Consider the following 26,282-nt stretch of genomic DNA (forward strand, 5'->3'; position numbering starts at 1 on the left):
TCGATATGGCCTTTAACGAATTTGATGTATTTCTGAGGCATAAGGTCTTAGCTTTACGGCAATGATAGGAAAAGATAATTTATGCCTAAAAATTGTAGCCCTTTTACACAATCGATAATGTCAACTGGCTGAAATATTACCTTTATGAGTAGTTCTACACAATATATGTATATATATATATATATATATATATATATATAAGCTTCGAATTAAAGCTTTTGATTACCTATCTTTCTGCGGCCGCGAACGACCATGTATTTACCTGGCATTTTCAACGTAAATTTCATCTTGAGATAGCGAGAATACCGTAGTGGGGTAGCGGTAGCACCGTGACGGCTTATCCGCAAAGCATTAGCAAATGTCTAACACGGAAAATCGGACATCCGCAAGGCTAACTGAAACACGATGGTGTTTCAGTATCTTGATCAGAGTAGCTGAACGGTCAAAACAGAAAAACTGAATCGTTGGAACGCTATGGCCGAGTCGTTAAAACATCGTAGTAGCGTGGCGGAATGATTTGATCAATCTAGCAAATTTATCGAAACAGGATGCATAGAAAAAGCTGCAAGGCGACAACAACGATAGCTACAACGGGCTAAGGGGAGTAGCTGGTAACTGCTGGAAATGCAATCAAATCGGATTTAGAGCTCGGGTTGAGAATGAGTAGATCTAACATCGTTGGGCAGCAGCACGGATTATACGAGAGAAGTAGATCATCCTGGCTGTTCATAGGAAGAAACGAGCGTGTTCTCTAAATGCGGAGCTTTTCAGTACTACACAGGTCAAGTGTCGACAGCCATAAGGTCTCGATAGTAAAATTCAAAGTAATAATAACCGAATCCTATCCGATGATCTCAAATGCGCAAACGTTTTGATCTACACAGTAGATCGGGACAAAACTAAGCTCGGTTTTCCATTTTACGAATCAATCAGATCGATTTAACGTTTTTATGACCTCCTCGCATTTGTCAATTATTTTATGTCTTCGTTCTTGTCGGAAGTCTTCAGGTCCGATGTTAAAGCAGTCGGCCGGCCAAGTTTTGAAATCCATTGTCAAATGTATCGTTGCTAACTTCATTTGTTGATGACCGGAAAATAAACCATAATCTCTCAGGAAGGACAGGTGCAAAAGAAGCTTCCACTCAAATTCTTATAGGGGAGCTTTCATAATCCTTGTCATTTGTGGCCTGGTACTATCGCATAGACAAATAAAGGTACTGCTTTGCCTATTCGTTTAAGTTTTCTGTCCTCGTTCGCTTGATACAACTGAGCTATATATAAATCCGTCGTTCCATCTTGTTCCTCTCAAACATCTTCCGGTGTATAAGAGCCTTCCAGATCCAAAAAGGCTAAAAGAGACGTCTTGTTGAAATGAAGACCTGTCTTAACTCTGGACTCTACCCCCTATTTGTGAAACGCCATTAATCTTCACAAACTAATTCTGACCATTTGCTCTAGTAAAAGAGCTGTCAGTACGTGGCACAAATAACCTATGATATTCCGGTAGTGATCTCGCCAAAGGACAAAATAAAGTATGTGTGGAAAACATTTCTTCTTTCATCTGGCATCTTTATTTTTGGGGCTTGAACTCAACATAAAGCTCCCTTCACTGCACAATGAAATCATCACAGACCTAGAGAGGGAAGAGAGTGCTTCCAAATGCTAGTACACAAATGACAACATATTGCACAGCTAAATTAAGAACAGACCAAACGTTTTTGTCTTTCAGCCTGATATACATATGTATATGCTACTTACTAATCCATTAAAACGAAGGGCTGCAGGAATCAAAACTGGACGCTACCGGCATAAACGAGGGCAAGGACATGTTTTCTAGCTTGTTTCAGAAGCAATTAAGCCGTTGGTAAAGGGATCAGGCATCGTGCGCGAGTAAAAACTGTAGGAGCGAACAACTAAGGCCCGTCAGGACCTTCCGGATATATTTAGAACGACTTATTTGTGAGAGCGATAAATAAATCGTTCTAAAAGAAAATATTCAACAATAACGGGACGAACTCAAGCATTCTGACGTTTATCCATGGCTTATTTGAAAGATGAAACACAATTCTAAGAAGAAGATCAATAATTATGTTTAAACATTTATACATAATTCTATGTCGGCTACGGTATCAGTAATTATAATAATAAAAGACGTCTATATTAGACTAGATTGATGCAATAGAAAGAAATACTTCGTGTCAGTACAGCGGTCAACGCTCTCTTCAGAGGTCAAAGGCTCGACCTGTTTCTATATATTTTTTATTAACAAGTTTTTTTTTTTAGCTCTGATTGGGATCAAAACAACTCTGTTGATTGCGTAACATTTTTACTATACAAAATTTCCAACCGCAAATGTATAAAGTCACACGATAGCCCAAGTCTTTTGCTATGTATCGACTTTCGTATGATTGCCATTTTATTTAACAGATACCGTCGTATTTAGACGGCTACTTAGAGGGCAACTTTCTTATAAAAGCGTCGCGTTATTTTGAATACATATAGAAAATAAATTTCGCGAATATGTTCTTCATATCAAGAAAAGAAAACGATTATATATATATATATATATATATATATATATATATAGGATTATATCATAACTAAATATTTAAATCTACGAACGTATGGAAAAGAACTAAGTAATCACTTCGTTTGACCGTTTGCGGGCGGGCGGTCGGCCAGGCCAGCGGAACCGCGCGTTCCTTAAATCTCCAGCGCTGTTAATATATGGCCGTACAGATATCTTCGTCGACTAGAGTAACGGATCTAATTAACACTACTGCGGTAATACAGATTTATTGTGGTGGCGGATAGACATACAGAATCAACAACAATGACAACAACATGAACACAAAACGGCACGAAAAGACACGAGCATACCATCCTCAATCTCATACTATGGAATACTTTACATCCTCCAGACTACAGTTACCAACTTCTGCCAATCAACGCAGTGCCATCGGTGTAAAAACAATAATAACAAAATCAGCAAAAATGCAACGATCCTACGTCTTACTAGTTACAATCCGTTCGCGGATGGATCGAGCATGGAGTAAATACGCCCATATGCGGATATTGCAGAAGATATCGTTTTATGGTAGGCAACATTTACAAAACCGCATAGAACAGTTTTTCCACCGCACATTACCACTACCAACTGGGCATCTCAAGCAGCATCAACTAAAATGTATCATTTGTCGTGGCGATGATGGGCGTTTGCTGAAGCTCTCCCGTTCTATGCATGGTAGTCTTCACTAAACCATTTGCGAACCAACTGTAACTGGACATCATGAAGTAGCTTCGTAAATGCTTGTCAACAGTGTCGCTATTCATGCAAGTTACCTCACTAAGCTTTTTTCATATGCATGTCGCACAGAAATCGATACCTGTGCTCAGGTTGCTTATTCTCGTTCTTTGAAAAAATGGGCTCATTACAATAAAAGCATTGCTCTACCGAGAAACATTGACCATGTACCTTGGTATTATATCCTATCGGTACTTGACGTAGGTTCAATGATGAACCAATTCGGGCGGAGCCTGAATTATTTCTACTCTATCTAATTTATTCATAAGCTGCTATGGTAAGAAGACGTGATCAAAAAAAGACCAGTTTCTGCTGGTCTTTTTTTGATTTTTTGGAAAAAAGCGCCTTCGATTCCCTAGTCAGATTGCTCCATCTGTGTTGACGAAAACGGCCTCTATTTTGAGAGGATATCGATGATCAGCGATCAAGAATCTGCACGACCATCGTTGACAGGAACCGTTCAGCCGTCGAATGAGGCAGTCTTTAACAGGCTCGCAAGCGAAGCCGGTGGCGTCCATTACGCTAAGATATGCAAAGGCCTAGTAATAGTCCTGTGGTTTAATGAGCAATTTGTTCCACTAGCCTGCACCGTGTCTACATACACGTACAAAGGGACAGGCCGAATGGACTTAGGCCAGAGGAAACGGTAGCCAAAAGGCGTTTTATGGCTGGACCTCACTGGGAGCTGAATAATTTTGCAAACCACTTTTTGCCGTACGCAGCTTTATCAGCCAGGCGCTTAGATGGACAATTGTTTTAATCTTACGAAACAGTAGCGAAAAAGTCGGTTATGAATATTTCAAATTACCCTTTTTAGGAGAAATTTACGTTCCCTTATGCCGAACGCCACAGAAAGCTTCCATGACGTAAGGTCACTATTCCAGGCCGTTGGTTGACGGGCAATGATTCGCCATGTCGTACAGCCAATAGTATAGCACAGACGCATTCCCCAACTGGAAAAAAGCGAATCTGTGTAGTCGTATTTAAGACTTTACGTCCAACGTTTCACATCGTGGCTTCGTAACTTACAACGGGATCTCATAGTGTTTAAAGGTGTGTGCTAACGTTAGTTAGCTAGCTAGCTATACACATGTTACCTATTCATAGGATTTGTCTATCATCGCCTCTTGTCTGTCAGGCTAGCTATTGAAGCAAACTCAATTGCGCGCTCGCCGTGCTTATTTATTTAAACATTTGTTCAAAGAGAAATGATCACACTACCAAAAAATATGCGTGAAGGCACAAATCTGAAACGAGTTCACCTAAAAAGTACTTCAATCGTATATGTTCTAACTGATACTTATTTTTGTGATTTGACTTTTAACCTCATTTTTGTTGTCCTCAACCTATCATCTGCGCATCCGCTACTGCAGGAGCAGGCCAGTCGGCGCTTGCCAATGCCAGGTTTCCCTGTTCGAATGCCGCTTGTGCGTGGTTTGTTCGTTAAACTCATTCAAATCAAACGCGCATAGTCAGATAGATAGGCGCACAGACGTACCTTCGTGTATAATATATTGCCATAGCGATTGCGATGCTCAGGTCAGCGTCGGCTCAAGTCGGCCGATTACGCTACTTTTTGTTTCGCGCCTCTTGTCCTCTACTCTTACATTGTTCTTGTTGTAGAAAGGCTTTGTTATTGTTACTATCGTTGCGGTGACCTGTCTTCATCTCGTTAGCCACCTCTCAATCGCATACCACAACTGCTACTAACGCTAAGAAGAGGCCTCGCCCCAACAGAAGCTGCAGGAAAAGAACGATCTGTCGAAAATGAGTTGATCTTGTAGCTTGAGTAGAATGTTGGTAAAGTAGCCGTATTTTGAGATGCCGCGGTGTCGATCGTTGCCGTTTTGGGTCTAGCAACTTCTCTACCAAATCGAAACAATCAATGATGGACGTGAACAACACACTCAACAAAAACTTGCCGAAAACTATGTCGGTAGCAGCCCTTGACTGATAGCGGTTTTCCTGCAGGCCGGCTATCATGAGCGTATCGAGTTTACGAAGACTTCTACACGTCAGCGATAGAAGCCCTTGGCGCGAAGTTAAAAGCGAGGCCTGGCTCTTAGCTTCACGTATTATCCGTGCTTCGCTTTTCAGTGTATTGCAAATTAGGTAATGATGTTAGAAACGACGCCCCTTTTAGTATGCTCCCGTTCACATACACACATAACTCCAGATCGTGGATAATGGTCGATACAGTGATAAAAAAAGAAGTTACTGGGATATTGCATCCATCTTGACAAGAAGAGTAGAACTTTTTTTATGAGCTAGGGCCCTCGAGATCAAAAAACTCCCAAGCTGTGAATTGACATTGAAAGATTTCACAAGCAGCCGTTCGATTGTCTTCAGCCCTCAACATGGTATCAGGATTGTCGGTCTAGGTAGCACCACCTCGACAAAACACCGTCCAAACAGAAATGATGCCGCTTCCAGCACTCCTGAACCTAAAAGCATCGACGTATATGCAGGCCCGAGAGGCGTCTTACGACGATGAGCCCCACACCCAGAGCAGCTGCAGTTGGTTACAGAACACAGGCTGGAACCAAGGACGTTGAAACAACTTAGAGTTGCTCAAACAAACCACGATAATAAGGAGCTAGACAAAATAATTGTTGTTCACTAAAATGTGAGGAAAGCAATTCAAGCTTTAGCGCTATTGCTAGACATCGAAGTCATCGCAAATGTCTAGAAGGCGAGCCCCTGAATTGCCTGGTTTTTACGGTGTCTCACATATCATGTTCTAGTATAAGGAACGAAGTGTTTTACAGCCAAAAACTAGGGGACTCACAGTAAGACTTGTCGAGGATGACATGGTAACACTGAAGAGCAGTTGACATCATATTATAGCAACGTACAAACAGTGAGAACACGGCCATGTTGATCGACAAGACTATTTGTCTTATACATGCTCTTCCGTCGCACACAGGCCTTTTGGTGATTGCTGGTGACTTGAACATGAGCATCGACGACCTTCTCACGCATGTCTTACTTGATCTGCTCAAAGATTTCGGGTATCGCCTACTTTCCTAGCTTACGTCGGGGGTTATAGGGGGAGATCGGTTATCAATATATTCACGTCGAGCTTGCCGTAAACGACCCGGTACATCGGAAGAAACAATCTATTCAACGACAATAGCGCTCTGAGATGGCATGCATCGGTTCGAGTTGAATTGTTTTTTTTGCTAGGAAAAACCCCGCAAACAAGAAGCGCTAGCATGTCTAGAATGTTATATCTAACAAAGCTTGACCCCCAACTGAAAACCCTGTTCCCGGTTCTATGCGATCCAAACGTTGATATTTAAACCAAGATTTAAAACCGAAGTACTGAAATGCCCCATAGCTTGTCCCAAGCCGTGGCGACGACGCCTGTGGTCTAACATAAGTTGTAAGGCGGTCTTTTCTGCAGTGCACCAAACACGCTGACTGGCCAAACGTCGGCCGAATATGAGGCCATTTCATAAAGAGGTCGTACAGCTGAATACTCATGTTGCAGGAGAACAAGTTAATGAAACAAGAAGAAACGAGCATGCGTAAACTTGTTATTGTACATTGATAGCGGGACTTAATTGGTTTGTCCTAGTACACGTAAATAAAATCATGTCTAGGTTTGTTTCTGTGTTTGAGTAGGTCCCTCTTAGGTTTATTAAACACGAACTTAATTTGTTACCCAGCTATCCTTTTGCCTCTACTAATGGTTCATATTTTGATTGACCCAACAGACCCAACTAATCCTAACAATAGCAACGATAAACTACGAATCCATCGTCATCCATGCCCACGATATATGCCCCAGTTTGCCACAATAATACACATGTCGAGCAAGGGTATTTAAATAGAAAAAATCCCAAGTGCCTTTCCCGCTATAAAAACAGATTTTTTTTTCATCATCAAGCATCATTTCTTATTAGTTAGTTCCACAGCGCTAAAAGAGCACCTCAGAAGTATGTACATGGCGGCCGATACCATCCCACAGACTTTGCCCTCGGGTGCTGGTGTATGAGATACGCCAAGTTCTTTTTGCGGGATCGGGCCTAATTCGCGATGAGCATTTAAAGATGTCAGCTTCCGTTTTCTTTGCTTGACAAGTCTGTCTATCGCGGAAATCGATCCCGTCCTCTATAACACAGAAGCGATAATCAATGTAGGCTGCACAGAGCAGAGCAGAGAACTAAATAAATATCACATACATACGCGTTTTGTAGTACAAAAGCTTCATTACTTCTTATGTGTTATTTTTATCTGCCGGATGCTATGTACGTCTGCGCAAGATGTGGCGTCATGCTTCGCGTTATACCCTCGTTGAGCGGTTTCTCGGAGCGTGTATTAATTTAAAGGTTTTATATATATATATAAATATTAACCATATACGTTTACACAATACAATATTGTTTTTGCACAGATAGGTTTTGATACTAGGGGAAGCGGCTAGGTTTGTGTAAAAGAAAGGGTCGTCAAAAAACTCAATGCAATCAAAACTAGCCGAAGCCTGAGTGAGAGAAGTCCTAGTTGGCAAACAAAAGCAGCATTAGGAACTATGGGGACGTGCACATGTTCGAACACCAGACATATCCGATGCAGGTATCACATACGTGCATACTCTCTTAGCCAGGTACTCTACGAATCTTCTAAATCAAACACTGAGTAACATCTCAAGGCAAGCATAACATTTTGAACACAATTTAGAACAATGCTTATAAATAGTAGCAAGAAAGGAACTCAATGTTGTTTCCATTTTAATGCGCATGCTCATTATTGGGGCAAACTGAAGCATGAGTCATGTGCATGAACGATGAGAGATTTGCCGTTTCCTGCAGTGTACCTTTATTATAATTAGTATTAGCTGAGTTGGTCGGTTCGATCAAAACGTGAACCGTGTTAATAGACCTATTGGAACCACCAGTAGAGGCAAAAGGATACTAGGTTAGCACGTTAGGTACGTGTTCAATAAATCCAAGGCGAGCCTCCCTAAGTACAGAAACAAACCATGATTTTATCTGCATGTACAGGGACACAAATTTGCGCATGTCACCGCAGCCATTCTGAAAAATGGTTGAAAACCACTAAACTCGATACATTTCACTGCCTAATTTTACATGATGGCGTAGAGAACCCTGAAACTTTTGAAAACTACATTCTAGAATAACAAAAAACAAACAAGTAGTTTTTACGAGTTGATATAGATCAACATTATGCACAGCTTATTGTTATCACCGTTATACGGTGCTTGTCACAATCACAATATAGGGCGGGAAAGTAGTAGCAGCTAAAACCCTCCTTAACTTTACAGCCAATTTCGAAAGATTCGTTCTAAGGCAGAATTGTTTACGTACATGCGGCTCAACCTTATCAATAGATAGGAGAGATGATAGTGAACTAGTGTAAAGCAAAAACTATTTTCAGAAATATCTTTTGGCGACAGGCAACAAATAACGTAGTCCCTCGATCGATCGTCTCTAGCGACGTCGCTCACTTACGTCGCGTGACAAAGGCGCGATGAATCGATCAAGTCAAACAAATAACACCACAGAGGTCTTCTTCGACAGACTATAGACGACTTTTGTTTGGTGACCACAACTGAAGACGTAGCGAAATGTCCGGCAAAGCGTCATCAGAACTCTCATCAGCTTCATCGACGAGCGTACGAAGGTAACGACGACTTCCATGTCGGAGGTCCGTCCCCGTCGACTGTTTCTTCTATCATTTGAATACCGCTCAAGGTGGCAGGAAACAACACTAGCAAGCTAAACTCTCTGCTTGATTGAGAGGAAGCAGAGGTTTATATCTATTCGTCACGCAACTTAGGTACAGGCGGCGACATGCCCGAAGAAACCAGACCTTGTTATCGGCTGCGTTCTATTCGTTGCCATTATGTAGAGGCCATTACTGTTAAAGATTTTAGATCAGAGATTGAATATGCAAGGGCTTTCAAAGGAGAAGCTACTGCTGGCGTAATTTCTACAAACATTTGTTTTTGAGTAAGAATATCGAATGTTTCCCTCGAGTAGAGTGCGTTTGCTCTTAAAGGCGCTCTCTCTCTACCTATCAAGAAATCATTCGTTGTACCTCGACAACGATGTAAAATGGCATCAAATATGTTCGAGATCGCGTGCAGCAGCAACGTGTATGAGTTACCTGTCATGTTCGTTCACAATTTATTCAAGCATATTAAATATATCTCGTCCGACGACAGTGTACGAAGCTCTGGCAGCGGAATATAGGTGCCAGTCGTCCGTCATCGCTACGCCCAGTTCTGGGCATGTCGATTAGAGTTACCCGCAAAGGTTAAAGGGCCAGACTTGCTAAATTTCTACCGTACGCAATCGAAGGGATTTAAAGTCGAAAAAAACCTCGAAGACTAAGATATCTAACATAAAACCTCTCCGACACTTATGTCGAGGCTTTGTCGGGCCACTAAACTGTTAAAATTCTTGACGTACGAGTAAGGGGTGCCCTGGTGTCCCGAGAAGGATAATGCCACTCCGTTTTTCACCACTGGTCAGAATACGGGAACTTGAAGAGGAGCGGCACAAACCTGACAGGATGAGTCTTGAGTCTCTTCAGACACGACATAGGGCCAAATCCACATAGCTAGGTGTAAAAACTATTGATGCGGGCTTTGCTGTTATTAGAAACACCTTGCCAGGAAGATTATAGCTAGTCAGGGCGCCAGTGTCGATAACTCAGCCCTTGTTTTGCGTTCGGGAAATTCCATATGAGGGAACAAGCATTGAGCATACCTTGCATAAAGAGCAAGCAAACCATTGAAGCAAGAAGACCCCTCAGAGCATCTGCTTTACAATTAGCTTACTAAGGTTGAAGCATAACGTCTTAGCAGTGTTAACAATAACAACAAAAAACCGAGTCGTGGGGTAACGCAAAGTTTCAGTTCGTGAAGACGCATAATCCGATTTTTATAGGTAATATAAATAAAATTCCGAGAGCTTCAGAAAGGAGGATCTGATTGAGATTACCGTTTTGTTAAGACAATATAGCAGAGTAATTAAACGAGCACATTTTTTGGCCTCTCGTAATAGGCATTATTTATATATGCGAATAGGTAAGGCCTGAGGGCCTGAACAATCAAGAAAAGAAAATAATTTAGATAACATAAAACAGTTGGGCCAAGGCTTAAAATTATATAATTTAAAATAATGAAGTCAAGTATGGAAAAAGGCTGTCTGAAATAAAATAAAACCAAATGCTCATGTTCACCTTGAACCTCGTGGGGTTTATCGTTTAATGTAAAATTGCTATGCGACATGAACGTATCCGATATATTCTAGCTATTGGAAAGAAACTCGGTCGAGTTTTATGTTGCTATATTCTTTCGGATATATGCAGCTGTTTCCGCTGCCTATTAGGCTCTACACATTTTCGAAGCTAACCTAGTACCTTGGTCAGCTCTAATTCATAGCAGAAGACCACCTCCTTCCTTCCACCTTACACACCAAATAGGCGTTATTCGCTTGTGTCAAATAGCCAACAACAATGATATCAACAAAAATACAAACAGAAAATTATACTATAGCATCGCCTCGTCGGCGGCGTGATAAGCTTTGCGGAACACCAGCCACAATTGTCCGTGTCTTAGTCATAATCACGAATCGCCGCTCATTGTGCCCCTTCCTGGCCTTTCACTTAAGTCGGTCGAACCCGTTTTTCCTCTACCTTCCCTCGAAGCCGTATTTTTTGACATGGTAACAGATTTATAGGGGGATGCGCCAGCATTTGTCAATCTTACTTGTCAGCTAGGAAAAGTCGTTTTGCTCATCACCTCCCAAGTTGCTTGAACGTGCCTGCCTCGAGAGTTTGTCAACTGATGACTGAACGACAGTTTGAAATGGAATTGTCTCTTGAGGATAGAGCTTAAGCGAACCTCGAATCTACAATACGCTGAGCTAATGCGATAGCTTGCCCAGCACGAATTCTGAGGTCCATAGAGAATCATTTATTTTTCTAGCAGCAGCAAACAAGGGTTCTGCCAGCACCGTCCGACGTCGATTGAACTCCAGAGAAGAATGCGAGCCCTGCGATGGTGTTAGTGATATAAGGTTGACGCGATGTGTCAACTAGTTGACACATATGTTATTCTTGTCGCATCGTCCGCCGTCGTAGCCGGGATCGATTAGATGCTATCTCGTTCCGCCACTGCCGGTCGGACGTCGAGTTTTAGATTTTTCTTCTGTCCCATGTTAGATTTCCTCAAGTGTTTGCTTTCCTCCGATGATTTGTCGGCAACGACAACACGCTCGTCGAGTGAAAAGAAGGAAAGCTGTATGAACACATTGGTAACCTCAGCCTGGAGCCTTTCTCGAAGCCACCGAACAGGAACGCCTTCGAGTGCATCCGACAATGGATAACCGCGTCAGTACGGCTCAGTTGTTAGAAAGAAGATCTTGTTTGTGAAACGCTAGGTCGATTTCGGCCTATTAGAGCTAACTCGTTGTGGAGTGGCAAGTAAGACCGTTTCCAATATGAAATTGTCCTTAGTTGAACCCAGCAGAATATTCCATAGAAACATTTGCAATAATAGCACTCTTGTACTTTCATGCAGAAGCGCGTTGGCATTATGATCGGGATCTTGATCATGTTAGTTACTCCTTGTTTATAAAGGAAAATATCTATCCATCTATATACGCTAGCTTGTTCTTCGTCGCCCTGGCTCTAAGTGGGAAAATTGGCAGGAAACCGTTAGCGGCTCTCTATATTACAGAAAGTATTTGTTTGTATTATGCTCATGTGTAAATAGGATTACATCAGGATGCCTGTGCAAAATAAGTTATGACAAATGTTGCCTAATATATTGCCCATACCTCCTCTAAGAGCTGCTTTTTATCCAAGACCCATTTTCGTATGTGGCTGATTTGCTTGTAATCGAATACGGTCGGTCGCTCTAGAGGTAGCTCAATTTCGTCGCGTTCCCGCAACGTCCCGTGGATGGAAATACGCTTGGGTCAATTCTATTGCGCCAATTCGAGCTTTTGTTTGCTGCCAGCTTTGCTGCCAGCTTTTTTCAGGTGATTTAAAGCTGTTTAGTGTTATAACTACTCCCGTATCGGTCGCGCTCAATCTTTACAATCATTTCATAAAGTTCTCTCTAAAAGTGGTCAGTCAGTTTCGCGATCGAGGAGCATCCTTAGCATCGAGAACCAGGTTCTACTCGGTTCGTTTAATAGCGTACCTCAATAGAGCTTAACAAAATCTGGCAAAAGGCTAAGCAAAATCTGCGCCTTAATCATGATAAAATTCCAAAATGTAGTGATTTTTTAACATATCACCAAATACTTTAGTATAGAGTACCTGAATAAGGATATGTTAACGCTTGCAGCACATCTACTTCTGTCAAATCACAGTAAATGACATAAACGCCGGTTCGACGACCCATAAAAGCTGAGTATACATAGAGACCTTGTAATACTTTAAAGCCATCCGTCAACAGCTTTTCAACAAACCAATCGGTGGACTTGTAAAAAAACTTACAAACGGTCAAAATGACGGCTAACTGTGTTTCAAACATAGGCCTACCGATGCACTGGATTCGAATGGATCGTATCGTTGCGTAGCAGTTCAGTCGCTTTCCCCAAAATAGAGACAGGGTACCGGCTGTAGTTACCAATTGTAAGTCATCCGTCTCATTAAGATCGTCAACATGTGACCTACCGCAGTTAAATAGCAACTTTTTTTGCCAACGATACGACATGCCATGCCACACTATATGCACACAGGACGAACAGGAAAATTTGGGCAAAATATACATTTCGCGATGAAAGATCCGGAGCGGAAGGAGAGGGGCATCGAGACGAAAGCTGAATAGACAGACGGGCAAGCGGGGCGCGAAGAAGCACCGCGCCAGTCGTCGAAAGACCGCCTCTTCGGCCAGCGACTGCTGGGGAAAACGTTGCTCCGTCTGCCTGGCGGTGCGTCTACTGTGTCTGTCTGTATTGCGTTGATCCGGCGAATAGAGGTCGCTGCGTATTTTTCTGAAGGTAGAGCGTTGTTGGGCGCCACTGAAGTAAGATCTACAGCAAAATGGAGCCTTCAACAACAATGCTGCTAGTAGCAGCGATAGCGCCATTATTTGAACCAGCAGAAAAATTAGATAGAACAGCAGCAGCGGTCTCGTAGAACGGCCGCAGCATAGCGCGTCGGCCATCGCCGTCGCCGGTCAATTCAAAACCGCTCGTCCTCAACGGTGCGTTCTGTTCTCCTTTCTTCTGCACGAAAACTTGCAGTAACAGTCGTCCTATCTCCTCCACGACCCTCCTTTCCGAGCCGATACCACTGCCCTCTCTATTCGCGTCTGCTCCTTCTGCTATGGTTCTGCTGACTCCGTTAACTCTGGTAACAGCCGGCCGCTGCCCGCCGTAGACACTGATAGAGCTGGTCGGCGCACTCGCACATGGCAACCACTTGAAAATCTCAGCGCGACGACATGATAGTAACGGCGCAATGAAAGCAGAGTGAGAAGTGCCTCTAGCCTTTGGGGTCTCCATTCCGACAACGACTGTCTGATGGACCAATCTGGTGTTTGTCTCGGGTCTCCTTCGCCCCGTAGTCGGCTGGCTGCTGCTGGTGTCGCTCAAACGATATTAGCCGACCCCGACACCGGCCAAGAAACGAACAAAAGAGGGAGGAGACAACAAGCGAAGAGATGACGACGTACTGATGGTGGTGGCGGTGGCTACGACAACGACGATGGTGCGCGATTTCGCTTACCTGCATCGTGCTGCTGCTGGGGGAACCTGAGGCTAATTTTTTTTGTGGCTGCGAGGTGGCCGACAATCACCTGTAGTAGCCGATTTTGTCGCTGCTGCTGCTGCTACCGCCGGTAGTGCTGTTGCTATGATGCCGGACGGACAACGGAGCACAACGTTAGCAGGAGCTCTCTGAACGACCAGAAGCTTATGATAGTGAAGAAACCGCCGGCGGTAGTGATGACTGCAACCGCTGTCCCCTGAGAAAGGCGAAAATCCAAAGCAAGCCAAAAGTCGGCGAAACGACGTCACGGATACCGCGGCTCTTTAGACGCATATCGTGGTCGTCGTCATTGGCTTGGATAGGAGAATCGAGCAGACCTAAAAGAAGCCGAGCGCAGAACAGTCGTCGGAGGCAACAGCAGCAGCTGCATTAGAAAGAGGCACAAACAGTAGGCCTCGTTGCTGTTGAAAAGATCCGGCTTCTGTGTGACGCAGCGGTCACGGTCAGAGTCAGAAACGACCCGCTAGACATACTTCACCAGCTAAGAAAATCAGGAGTAGTCTCCTGACTACCGAAAAGGTGTGGTAATAGTTGTGTAATGCGCAAATGCTAATACCGGTAAAGTATAAGAAGCAGTAACAACAATAAATACACTATAATCAAACGGTACAATAACAGAAGGGGATTTGAGTGGCTCTGATGACGACGATTATGGAGTAGGCGCTTCTTGAACGCATATTGGATAGAACGGTGAAGTAACAACACGACGAGATAAAAAGGCTTGTCGAGGCTTATGAGGCACTGAACGCATGGAAAAAGGGCTTCCAGTGGTCAACACGGCAGAATCCTTGATGATCATTGAGGCGAAGTCACTCCTTTAAACGCGATCTGGCTGAGACATTTACGTCGGTAAACTAGGCCAAATCTCGCTGGATACATTGTTATGTATTGACGATAATAAATGTGTACACAAATGGGCATAACGAATAGTAAAAGACGACTGACCAGCTGGGCGCCTGTTCGGTTCCAGTGCGCATTTCCCATTTACCTTTACACTTATCCATTGTTTCCCTCATGAATCGCTGATGATGTACGAATAACGTAACGTCATTTATATAAAGCGCAGTACTTTGAGTGAGCAATCGCACTTCGATTTGTAGAATTAAGCTAAAAGTAGGCGTCGTCTCGTAAGCTAAGTCTAATGCATAATTAAAACATAACATAAATTGAGCATATTTTGGTGAAGTTAAGCATGTACCGCCTTAGCCCTTTGGCAATTGCAACGATAATCTATGTAAATGCTTGAGTCTATTGAAGTCGCTTTATGTCATGGTCCCTGAAGGAGGGCGTGCTCCCGCGCAGCTCTCACCCACCGCTCACTCACCCGGTCGCACGTGGGGGCGGGACGTGCACCCACACAGAGACACTACACACACACAAGTACGTCCACAATGGGTTTTTCTATCGTCCGATGCCACCGCCGGCAATTCGCGATACCGTTGGCTCCTTTGATCAACATAACGCTGTCATTTTTGTTCTGTCTCACGTATCGGTTTCCAGTACCGTTTTGCTGTCTTTGAAGTAGATTAAGTATCTGTCAAACTGATCCGCATGCCAGTTTATTGAGATGAAAGCTCAAACTGTGCTGCATGATACGGGATTTTATTAGGTATAACCCAGGCACACAGTGGTGTTAGCATTTATTTACCACTGATACTATTTTTGACAGGATTAAGAGACAAATAAATTGCTTCCCGTTTGACTAAGCTAAGCATTCAGTATTTCGTCCGATAACGTAAATAACCCTCGTAATGTTACTCATCAAAAACAGAACACTCTAGTATGCGATCGTTTTGTTTATGACACATGCGGTCTCTGTTAAATGAAAAGAAAAACAGGTTCAATTTGCCAAATAATAGTAATAAATACAGTACTTCGAGCCGTACTCGTAGCGGTGGTCAGTGATGGTCTCTGTGCGTCTATCAACTAGCGTACATTCATCATTTTGATTTGCTGGCTATTCCGCAGGTGACCGCCCATAGTCAAATATTAGGCTGCCATACGTTTTATTTAACTTATCCAAATAATCTGTATCAAAAAGCGTTTGCGCATTTTCGCCGTTATCGCTGCTAAGATCAACGAAATGGCCTATAGTTCTTGATAAGGGTCTCCACAGAAACAAGGTGCTCGCGTTCCCTTAGGGACCTTTTGGGTCAAGAAACGGAAGGCTGAATGAGACTGACCGAGAGAAGATATATGAACGAAACGTTTGTTTTTTCGATGTGATGTTTACGAGTGCGAAAATGACGACGGCGGCAACGCCGCGGCACTCAGATGGCGAATGTCTGATTCAGTAAGTAGCTGGCCTCGCGTTGCGTTTCCGTTCGCCTGGCTATTTTTCTTCTCAATTTTTGTCGTTTAACAATTCAAAAAAGTAAATAGCTCGAGTAGACACGAGGGTCCTACTACGAGTCGGCTAGACAGATTAATGGCTGCATTTTCTATTGCTGCGTCGCAAACAATAAAACATAATGAAAATAGTAGTGGTAATACTGGCGATTACGATATCAACTAAAGTAACTCGGCGACAATAAAAGTTTCCCTGTACTTGATTTGTTTCCAAACAAAATGTGCTGTTCTAGCAAACGTGGCCTTGTAGAGATCGCCCAGAAACTCAGCCTAGCAGTGGCCAATGCCTGCATCCGATCAAATCGAAGAACTCATGAACTGATCATGATATTGTAATCGTTTCAAACTAAAACTGAGTCTGGCAATACAAGCATCTCAATTCTATACCGACCAAGCAAACGTATCATACTTTTGCCCTTTCTGCCGCTGTTAATGTTGTTATTCCATTATTCATGCCTACCTGATGTTTACCTGATGCACACATCTGTTTTGACCGGAGAATGATAGTCGAGGTTCCCGAAAGTATGCATCGATTAGGAACACGATTCAATTTGGTCCCCTGGCAAAAGCGACCGCAGTGCCATGCACCATTTTTACATGGTCCTATATCCTACTCAGTGAGTATATTATTGGAAGTAAAGACAAGATCAGATCGTAATGACCATAAGCTCGCATATCTGCTGTTCCACAGACAATTAGCTATTGGTAGCTCAGTGATCTTGAAGCAAATCGGCGATCAAATGTAGAACTAGCAATTTTTTCGTGAAATATACTTCAGTAGTAATAACCAGCTCAATTATGCCACAGTCTCAGCTAGTTCAACTCTAAGAACAGTCTCTTTACGCTATCTGTCGGTTTTTTTTAAAGGTCGTGTGATAGCGTAGGATATGTGCCTTCGATGTATGTGACATCGATGAAGACACAGTTGAAGGATTCGAAAAGTAAAAAGAGTAACGAGAATGCTTAACTTACTCCTACTAGCACTAATAGTAAAGATGTACATTTTGTTAATATCATTTTTTCGATAAACAATACATATAAAGATAATTATATCGAGTTTTATATAATCATTTATGAGTGTAAGTAGTACCAGTATCAGCGGTTAGGTCTGCTTTCACCAGACCCACTGCATATAATGACATAGTAAATGTCAAATACATGAAGAACATTTAAAGATGGGGTTAACATGGCGAAACTTCGATAACCGCTTAACGGCGCTGTCGTTACAACTAAATAAGTTGTATTTTCAAATACTTAAGCTACAACAAATCCTATACAAACCACGTTACACGCAAGTTGAGGGCCAAATTCCCCAAGGCATTCGGCAGCTAAGAACCGTTCTTTGAAACTCACGTACATTGTACGTATACTTCCTATGTAATGTATGTTATGATTACAGATACAATGTACGGGTTGAACAGTCACTCAATGCAAACATTTATTAGGATATCGAATATTTCTCATGGATAATCTTTTACTATTTTAAATGGTCACACTATAGAATACTTAATCGAATTGTTTTTCTTCCAACATTACATCGTTCTTGTCCGATCTGTAGATACGTTCCCCAGCGCTTTACCTTCAGTGGATGTTTTACGGCGCAGGCTTTTCTGAGAATCGTTTCATTAGGCACACAGGGATTACGGGAGCCATTTACATTTAAAGTTGAAGATTCAAGAAAGGGTTCCAAAGTTAGTGTCCGCCGAACTGTATTATATGTCTATATTTTCAAGACGTATGTAATCTAGTGACTATATTATGTTATGCTATACTTCCATTAAGCAGTCGCGTAGAATATGTGATATTTCATCATGAAGCGATATATGTACTTTAGTGAATAAGTTTCTTCATAGTTACCACCTAGATGGTAAGCTAACGGAAGCCGGCAACCATCTGGAATAGCAATATTTTCAACGAAGTTTGTTATTATTTTGAGTGGATATAATAGATGCTTATGATTTTACTCAAAGCACGCCTGATCAAGCATTGTGTCTTCTCAAAATTGAGATTCGTTAGGTTTCACTCCCTATTGCACTAGATAGAACAATTGGTTTACCAGAACAACGATTTAAAGGTTCATTGTTTAGTAGATATATGCCACAATATTAATGAAAAAATCTAGACTTGGTATGAAGCCAAGAGGTTTGAGAGGAGCTTTAAGGGCTTATGGCAATGCTCGTGACAGTTAATTCTTAGGATCATCTAAATCAGTCAGCCTGTTTGTTCGTGTGATGGATCCTGTGGGTCCCGGGCTTTTCATTGTTTTTGATGGGCAGTCGTTCACAGTCGACATCGAAGTCCAATCTCAAAACTAAGACGATTTATCATCGGCTTAAATGCTAACTACATATCGTGGTCGTCCCATAGCAACAAAGCCCCTGCAAGAGGAGGGCTGTCAGCGGCTTGTTCGCAGGTGGGATTAAAGACGCGAAGCAATTCGTTGCTGTTTAACAGATCTGAGAAGATGCGAGCAGGGTTACTTTTGCTTTCGGGGTTAGAGTACACAGAGTTGTGATCATCATTGTAACGCGTTTCGAAGCCAACCCTAACAAGTTCCTATTTCAAAATACATTTATAGTCTTTTACACTTCAAAGAGCGTACGAAATGCAAATTGAAATGAAAAACAATTCATGTCTTCTTATAAATAAAATTTGGTTAAGTTATCATTTTTCAGTCAGAGACATTTTTGCGTTTTGTTGTGGATACATTTACAGGCACTCTTTTTACGTTTATATTCAATTGCGATTTTTCTTATTTTCTTTAAGTAAAACATACATGTTTAGACATAATATTAGTTGGAATACAATTAGTTTCCAGTAAAATTTTTATGCTATTTTTGAATTTTCTTCCTTGAAGGATAGACCGTCCTTGGGAATGCTACCCCGTCATTTGCCAATCCATTTAAAGGGTGAGCTCTCACAGCGTTTTTGTGAAGCTACATTAACCGTTCAAAAAAGTGTAGACAAATACATCGTTCAGTCAGACTGCATAGATAAGTGTGACTATAGATGTGTATACTGATTTTGGGTTGAAATAAATGCAATAATAAAAAAAATAAGGGATGCAAACTGAAGTGTAATGTTGTTATTGCTACCTACCTGTTCCAATCCAGTGATGTCCTACTGAGGCTACGACATAGTCGCGCTAAGTGGTTATTTTAATCCGTGTGGTTACTGACACTCTCACATTCACAAACACGAACATCGACGTAAACTGGGAGCTATTATTTATCATAACATGATCGCTTCATTCAGCTTCACTCTGAAGCTTTGGTGGCTGACTGTAATCCATTTAGCAGACTGCATATTTGACGCGCCCATGTACTGATAAACACACATCGTTAGTAAGCTTTACCGTGGTCCTAATTCAACGTAGCTGTGAAACCGCAGTGCAAGCAAGAGCATTTTACTTTTAAATTCATATTAAGGTGGAGAAAGAATCAAGATTGTATTAAAAAGTGTTAGCTAAAAAATGCTAACACCCAACGAAATTCGAATGTTCAAGTTCACAAAAACACCACAGAGCATTGAACGACGCACCATAGATTCTAAGGCGAACGAGTACCGTGAGCTCTCCTCTGGGGAACTGCATGCTCTTCTGGTGAACAGAAACTCCGTAGAAAACCCGCTCAGAAGTGGGAGAGGGCTTACAGATGCAGCGGTTTCCTGCGCAAGCTTCTAGATGGCGCTGCGAGCTAATAATAGCCGCCCCGCTAAGTTCAAACATCTTCAAACGTAAATCCTAGCGATCGCTGTCATTGTATACAAAATGCTGATATATTCCATGGCTTAAACGTGTTTGAATCAAATATTGTCGGATATTTAAGCGAATTTCTGATTTTCGTTACGTAGGTGCTAAACCGACTACAACCATTTGCTCACTAATGTGCTTTTAATATAATCTACTCTCTGTTCCCCTTAAAGAATACAGTACTAAATGTTTTAGGAAATAACTCGACGATTTCGACCTGAACGGGCCAAAGTACGCGTGTTTTGCCATACCATGTCCTGCAGGATGAACACCGCACGTTTTTAATTATAACAAATTATAACAGCAGCAATCTAATTATTCAAAATCGTATCAGTGGAACTCTTCCCCAAGTCTAAATGACTAAAACCAAATCTGGTATGTCATTATATGTTTAAATTCTTTCTGCTCAAGTCGTATCTTCACCTAGTGATGGTGACACAATGCACTGTCTGGTGTGTACGGCGCTTTTATTCAGAATTAAACGAATATAGTGTAAAACCTCATACCTGGCGTAAATTCGACGTTGTAACTCAACGTACAGCGTCTTTCGGCAGTGAGCTAGAAAGCTAGCTCCGGCAGAATGAAGTTGTTTTGTGAGCTGCGCAATGGTGCTACGTGGGTTCATTCGAACGATAAATCTTTGCATATACCAAACTGATTTTCAATGCAAAAAGGAAAGCAACGAGCTACCGCCAGGGTGATGCTCCAGCAACTCTAACTAGATTAGCAGTGAACAAAGTAATATCAATTCTGGTCTTTGAAACGAACTTGGTGACTTTTTATAATCAAAAACATTTGGCGTGTTTTTTTAATACTGTATTTTCATACAGTTTAATTTAATGTCGACATTGAATTCTGCTGTTATGGAACTCACAATACCAAATATCCAAAATTTAAAAGTAAATATCTCTTTTTTATATATATATATATAAAATATATAACGATAGTAGTTATGAATACTTGATATAGTGGCAACAATGACAGTGTCAAAATAGCTCAGTTAGGAGAGCGTTAGGCAGGAGCCTTAAATCCTTGGTTCCAGTCTGGGGCTTGGCAGGATCGTTTTGTACAACTACCGCACATATTCATAGGTTTGGGTCATTCAGTGGGCCAACATACTTATATTCAACCCAGTTGACGCTGTGTGTGTGTGTGTGTGTGTGTGTGTGTGTGTGTGTGTGTGTGTGTGTGTGTGTGTGTGTGTGTGTGTGTGTGTGTATGTGTGTATGTGTGTGTGCGTGTGTGTGCGTGCGTGCGTGCGTGCGTGCAACTAATTCAGTATAATTAATCTACCCAGTCCTACTCTCTTCCTTTTTAGAAACACTGTATATGTTTCACGTCATCATAAAAAAAAAAAACATAATTTTTCACAAGATCGTACTTCAGCATTTTGGTGTTAAACCACAGTTAACAAATACCTCAAAAAGTTTTTGAGTACTGTCTATTCGTGTCTTTGTTGCCACAGGCGAGCATGCACTACTGCAGAATACAATCGGATTGATCGAATGGTCAATGGAAAAAATATTATTGTATGTGTACGTGTATATACGGTGTTATTATAGTTCACCTCACGTTGCTAAGTGCCTGTTCTTTAAATAGTAATAAGCAGCTCGCTTTGGTTGGTCAGTTTGCTAGCATCTGTGGAATAGGTCGTTGTTTTTACTGGGTTGGCGATTTGTGTCACCTACTATGACCTCCATTAACCATAACAACTGCTACATTCTAGATGTACATGTATCTCCCACGGACCAGCTCTCACCAGTTCGAGCCGTGTTTAATGTAGTAATAATTACGGTTATTGAACAACAATAGGTTTGAGAACAGCAAACAGCCTTGGCCATGCCATAGCGAGATCATCTACTACCATCTATATGGGCACGGACGCAAATATTCGTGTGACTTTTAACACAAATGAATTATGCCAAACGGACGAAATCCTCCTCAATGGCTTGCCATGACCAAGGGACCGAACAATAGGAAAAAATGGCCGTTAAAGGTAAGTATTCCTCAGTTGCGATTAAAACTCTTCGCTAATTACATCATTCCATACCGACTTTGCTTTTCTGCTGCTTAAAGGTTCAATTAGCGAGGAGTAGACTAGCTATCGTTTTTCTTGCTCACGATGAAATGTATATTGACATAGAGAGAATATAATGTCATCAGCAGAAGGTCAGCATTGTCTCTCGTCATGTTTTGTACTACAAAATGATGATATACTATCGCATCTCGTAGTGCACTATTTAACAAACACTGGTTACTCAAATAGCGTAAAGAAAAGATTTACGTCCAAATGATTAGAAAAGCATCGTCACCTATGCACTGTCTTCACCTTTAGAAGATGTCAACAAATTTGGACTTCAGGCGTTTGCCAGGAGGGGCTACTCTGCTATCAGGTCCTCATAATGAACTAAGCCGTATATGCCCACGGAAATGTTGTACTCTACATGCAAGGCATGAAAGGTGAAACAATGAGAAAGGTGAGATAATTTCTTAACAAGGCAGCTTATCCGTATTTATTTCGGTTGTATCTTGTCGAAGAGGAATAAGAAAATCGATCGAATGGAAAAATAGCTTGACTTAATGGATAGCGCTCTTTCTCGTAGGATCGTAAATCTGGCAATAAGGAACCACATAGTCAAAAAGGTCTTCCCATGAAACCAAGCTATATGACCAAATCAGGTGTATATTACACAAATGATCGATATCACTTAGCGTATTTTAAAATGACCTGGGTAGTCTGTGTAGCGAGTACGTTGCAGTAACATGTATATTAACATACTATATAGAGTAATTCTGGGCTTTGTTCAGCGGAAACTCTCTAGCTAAAACAAATTCATAATGGTTTACTGGAGTGAAAAAATTTTCTTATGTTTTCACTAGATATAAAAGAACGTGGTATTCTTTAGTTTTTGGTCTTGAATGAGCCTTGAAGAGTGGCTAACGGTCGTTCGCTTTGGCCAAAACTAGGGCCTCATCTGGGCAATTCAATCATTCAAGCCGTTGCCGTGAAACGAAGAATAATTTATAAAGACACAACAAAGCAGCAAAATAGCGACGATTGTCAGGGCGGGTGAAATTTGTAAATTCGTCTGCAACGGTGTATTTGGGTACGGCTGTGTGAGTCCCGCCGTAAAGAATGCTAACGAAGTCGAGCGATAAAGGGTTATGATTCTGAAATGACAGCTGAGTTTAAAGACAGATCGGTTTTTGGCATGGGCCAAAACGCACGAGAGGCAAAACCTGAAGAAGTTTTTCTTCAAAGTCGTTCCAGATTTCGCCTTTGAATCGGATTCGCTTTTATCAAAGCACCCGGTTGCTTCTAGCTTATGGCAGAGAAACTCTGAGCGTAATTATCCTAGTGAAGTAATGAGTTCCCGCATAAATTGTAAACTCAAAGATATTTTTTTTAATAGTGCGCCTTCAACGTTTGCACTAATTGCGTGAGCACGTTTATTTCAATGTGACTTCGAAGTATACACCCTAATTGGTTATCTAATGATCTCTGTTTCGACTTTTACATTAAAATTGCGTTAGACATTTCATCAGACGGCTGATTGCTAGCACGAAACAAAGTATGTCTTTGTGGGGTCGGGCCACAATACATGTGTTAAAAACACCGCAACATGTTTCTCACATTAGCAGGCAATTACGTTATCCTTTACGTTATCACGAGAACCTAGCCAACAAATTAGCGTTTGGCGACCTTTTAATGATTGTATATTTACCATTTGCGGTACCACACCTGACTTCGATATCCATCGCTCCCTCGAGAAGTCGTTTCTTATTTTGTTGTTAGCAATATTTTGTTACCTAAAGTTTCTTTTACGATACTAATGTTTAATTAGCACCTTGACGATAGACAGGAGCCTATCTGGCAATAACATTCAGCTGGAAATTTCGTCCTATTGAAACTAAAGTTCGACCGATTCAGATGATGAATTAATGACACAACCCTCCGTAAGACCAGGGCTAATAGAATGTATTTGTAATGGAGGTTCTTTATATGCACTTTTTTGGTAATAGATATGTACTGGGTACGGGGAAACTTTTAAGAGCGGCTCATAACGGAAGTTTGAGTTTTCATTTTACAATATAAGTACAATCATTATATTTCGTTCAATATATTTATGATATATATATATATATGTATGTTAAAGGGCTCCTTTCAAACTGTTAAGGGACTTTTACCTAGCTCTGAATACAAGGGATTTTTATCAAGACCTTTTCACGATGCTATAATTACATCGAGTTAGCTTTATTGTTCACAAATATGATCACCATATTACCATAAGGGCATAAAACTCTTGCATAGTGTGCAGAATTACCTTATGAAATAAACACCTTCTTGTAGAAAAGATTTCATATGCTATGAAGTTATCTTGTATTATAAAGCGTTTCGCCTTTGCAGCCACGAAGTGACCTGTTTAGGTTTCGGAAGTTAGAAGAGAAAACTGGAGCTGAAGTTTCAATTTCATAATAATTAGCAACCTGTGCAGTACTGTGCCTTGATATGTTCCAGATATGCATGGCAAAGAACTCGTCTTGTATGGCAGACGGGTGGTAAGACTTATGCAGAGCCTGCTTTGTGCCATGCTGCTTTAACTAAATCATAATCCCATCTAATAGAACTGAATATCACTTTAACCTGTAATACAAAGAGTACGAATTGAGGTCAATGTATACCTTACGATACATGCAAAGTTTTTGTGAAAAATTCTCCAGATTTCAGAATTAATTTATTAATTTGCAAGGCCTACGCAAGATTCGTTCCTCAACATCCTTGATATTAAGACTTTTCTACTAGCACGTGTATCAATAAAGTTGTGCGACGTGTAAAATGCAAAAGTTTGTGTTCGGTTGAAAAGTGAGCGTTTACGATACCCGCTTGACTAGTTCGATTTACCAACTGAGCAAGATGTCCGGAGATTGAAGATGGTATAAGGGGTCTCAATGAAATAGCCCTATACATTATGACACTGCATCCCTTTTTTAGGACAGAACCTGAATAAAGCGAAATAGCGTGAAGGTTGGGCTAGTTTTCTTAACAATATTACGGCTGTACATTGATCGCAAATAGAATCAGCATAAATGATCCTTCTGACCACATAAAGTGTATATATAATAATATATCACAATATGTCACATATAATAAACAATTCCGCTATAATTTTCACTCACGACACCTATTATGATAGTCTCTCACTTGATCGGCTAACCAGCTTTTGAAACTCGTCTAAAATAAGAAACCCCCCCTGCCACGATTCAATTCCCGCTAGTAGTTCGTTATGAAAATGTTCATTTCATTTAGGGGTCCGATAGAGTAATATCGTAGTTTCGGTATTCGTAACACTGAAGAAAGCAATATCTAGCTGAACGATAAGCCCAAGCTTTAAAAAATGTCTACATTAAAAGAACCCGACAAAGCAGTCTGTTGGATACCCTAATCTCCCGAAGATTTGATTGCCGCATACTACTTCCTGTTAGAACAGTATTATATATCATTTAGAGCAAACGAAGTCTGTGTATTTATGTCCCGTTATATAATATGAATTAACTTCATGCATTTGCAAAAATTATCTTTTAAAGCGATTCAAATTAGTATGTAACTCAGTATGGCCACTGCAAGGGTGGTTGCCCAAAAACCTTGACGACAATTCAAGTTAAGTTGACTACGACTACGCGCTTAGGACACTTGTGAATGGCCCTATACATTCATGTTTTCATATGTCTTACTTTCCATAAACTTTTATAGAACGTTTGATATCAATAAAAGCAAATAATATATATGATATAGATCTAGAATCGTATTCGAAGCATGACCTGCAGCACTCTTAAATACAAAAATAGTCGTGTAATGGGTCTTGATTACTAAGAAAAGTCTCGAAACGGTGCGTATTTCAAATTGACATAAAATAAATTGTCTGTGCTAGGACCAAAACAACATATTCCGTTTTTCCGTGTGATCTATTCATAATTAAGTGGTCAAGTGCTCCAAAAGCTGCGCTTTTAACAAGAAAAGGAGTTATGAACTAGTAGAAAATCATCGGTTATTTCTTTAAGTGGGGGCTTATCATCAATCCGTCCGATTTGACCAAATATTGCATTGCAAAACAAGATTGT

The 26,282-nt window shown here is 41.2% G+C and overlaps 1 protein-coding gene across 1 annotated transcript in view; it reads right to left on the reverse strand.

Annotated features, from left to right (window-relative positions):
* The window catches only part of LOC111244761 (uncharacterized), a 41,404-nt gene extending 21,406 nt beyond the window's left edge, over positions 1 to 19,998 (reverse strand). The window contains exon 1 of the mRNA XM_022792157.2: positions 19,511 to 19,998. The gene's annotated coding sequence lies outside the window, so the exon portion shown is untranslated. The remainder of the gene's footprint in view (positions 1 to 19,510) is intronic.
* Positions 19,999 to 26,282: the final 6,284 nt, after the last annotated feature.

This window comes from Varroa destructor, unplaced genomic scaffold (genome assembly GCF_002443255.2).
Source record: "Varroa destructor unplaced genomic scaffold, Vdes_3.0 BEIS01000002.1, whole genome shotgun sequence".
Lineage (NCBI taxonomy): Eukaryota > Metazoa > Arthropoda > Arachnida > Mesostigmata > Varroidae > Varroa > Varroa destructor.